Consider the following 2,780-nt stretch of genomic DNA (forward strand, 5'->3'; position numbering starts at 1 on the left):
GAAATATACTGAGAGCCACAGATACAAGCCACGGATATGATGCAAAATTTTCTAGTAGCTACTTAAAAATAAGTAAAAAGAAAACAGGTGGAATTAATTTTAACTATTTTTTATTTAATCTAGTAGATCTGAAATAGTAGCTTTGCAACATATAATCAATATAAATAATCAATATAAAATATTAATGGTGTTAATGAGATGTTTTATAATCTTTTTGTCACACTAAGTCTGTTAAATCCAGTGTGCATTTTATACTTACAGCCCATTCAGCTCAGACTGGCCACTTTTCAAGAGCTCAGTAGTCATACATGCAGGACAGTGGGGCTCTGGGAGTTAAATAAGCCAACACAAGCCCAGACATATAGAGAGCGGTCAATAAATGCTGGTCACTATGATGTCATTGACACATCTACTCAGGGAAATGTGGCCAGTGGAGTCAAGACTTTCTTCCTTTGTGATTCTGGCTGCACTGAGACAAGGTGAAGCCCACCCACCCAGAAGTCAGCCTGCAAGGACTTACAAGGCTCCTCTCATGTGCTTCGCCCCCAGCTGGGTCTTACAGGGCAAAGTATATCCATGCCAGGAAAATCTGCCATCCCTTCCTGCAAGAAACTTTCAGACTATTGGATGACAGAGTTAAAGAACTGTGGAAATTTCTATTAAAGACGTAAAAAAAATAGAGCTGGAGAAGGGAAGGGACTTATTTAAGGGAGGAAAGAGAGCCCAAGGCCAACATTCTTTACACTTGAAACAATCAATCTCTAATTAAGCACTTGGTCAAAGCAGAGGGCTGTAGCCAGTAGAGGGTGGGATCAGGTAGGGCTGCAGGACTCCAGGAAATTTCACCTCTGAGGTTTGTGGGGAGAGGCAGGGAAAAGCTACTTGTTTTGGGAGCCCCTTGCCATCCTCTCTCCTTTGACCAAGACTCACCTGTCCCAGCCCCACGCTTGGCAGTGTAGCTTGAAGGACCAATGACTTCGGCAGTGACCCCAGATATAAGAAAATATATTTGCCCTCAGCAGGGTGAGCCCTCTCTACAAAAGTGACAGCCCACTAATTACCCCAAGCTCACCACATTACTGGGAACTTTGGCTCTAGCATAGGTCTGTGGGTGAGATGTTTGGGGCCAGGAAGACACTCCAGTCCCGTCCCACGGTCTGCTACTCTGAGCGGCCCTGCTAGGCCATCAGGTAGGCATTCATCCTGCTCCATATCTAGCAGCTTAAGCATCACTTTCCTTCTTTGGGGGGTCTCTTGAATTTATACAACTTCTGAACGAACAATAGTGCCTCACCAGCAATCAACTACAAAGACCAGGAGAACGTGAAGTAACCAAATGGTCAAATCAAGCAAAGCGACCAAGTTAAACTCAACTCATTAAATGGTGTGCAATGATGCCACGGCGTATCACGTGACCATCCGCCCAGGCAGCAGCCCTGATGAGGAGTCAGGTGACCTCATATCTGAGGGTGGGTGAACTTGTTAAACGGTGACTCTCCGAACCGTCACCAAAGGCTCAGGGGGACCCAGATGCTTGGGGAGAGGTCTTCCAAAGGCCATTAGAGCAACCTACCTCTTCAGACCAGATGTCCAGCCTGCCCTGCTCTGTCTTCCTTGCCCCTTCCCTCTCAATTTATAGATTAAAGGGAACAGACTAAGTCAGGAACAAGGTACTCAGAGTAACATGGTTTCCCTTTGACCAGGTCAGCAGCCAGAGAGAAGCTGGTGTAGAAAGCCTTACTAGCTCTGGTCAGAAGCCCTGTCTGGTCACCCCCTCCCATTCGCTCACTAGTGAGTGTGCAAGAGCTCAGAAAAATGTTCAGACTTGACCCTGGATGATAACCTGTGGCTCCTGAGAGCTCCTGCTTGGAGTCCAGTCACCTTTCTAGGCGATTCTGTGCTCTGAGCAAGGGCACACACCAAGTGACTGGAGGTGTCCCCACCTTGGTCTGGGTTGGGAGACTTGAGCTGCCGGAATGTCTCCCCATGTCCTGGTGGGCTGCAGCTGTTAGGTGACATTAAATAACACCAATAAATAGATTTCCTAAAAATACCTCTTTTGTTTTGCCACCCTGAGCTCAAATTTTCCCTATGGTCTACCACATGAATTCTTTTTAATACCAGAATTCCCTTTTCAAACAGCTTCATGTTGAATCCCAGTATATGATGGAATTGGGCCCTGAGGTATCGGCCTTGTGCTATGTTCTTCAGAAGGTCCCCTCAGGTGCTGACCGTCTTTCTCCTTTTAGCCACAGGGGCTCAACTCCTATAGGGGGTAGGTGAGCAGCAGATGCCATGATATACTCCATCATCTTCTCCAAGAGAAGCCCTAGCCTGCTGTACAGTTTCCTAGGGCCGCCATAACAAGTACCACAAACTGAGTGGTTTAAACAATAGAAACGTATTCTCTCACAGCTCTGGAAGCTAGCGGTCTGAGATCAAGGTGCTGCAGGGCCATGGTCTGTCTGAAGGCTCGTAGAGGATGCTCTGTTCCAGGCCTCTCTTCTAGCTTCTGTAGTTCTCTGGCTTGTGGTGACATGGCATTCTCCCCGTGTGGGAGCCTGTCTCTGTGACCGTAATTTCCCTTTTTGTATAAGGATACCAGTCATATTGGATTAGGGCCCGCCCTAATAAACTCATCTGAACTTGATTACCTCTGCCAAGACCCTGTCTCCAAATTGAGTAATGTGGCCCCTACATTGTGTAACCTACATTCTGAATTACTGTAGGTTAGGAACCCAACACACCCTTTTTTGGGGACACAATTCAACCCATCATCT

The sequence above is a fragment of the Globicephala melas genome, chromosome 16 (genome assembly GCF_963455315.2).
Source record: "Globicephala melas chromosome 16, mGloMel1.2, whole genome shotgun sequence".
NCBI classification, from domain to species: domain Eukaryota; kingdom Metazoa; phylum Chordata; class Mammalia; order Artiodactyla; family Delphinidae; genus Globicephala; species Globicephala melas.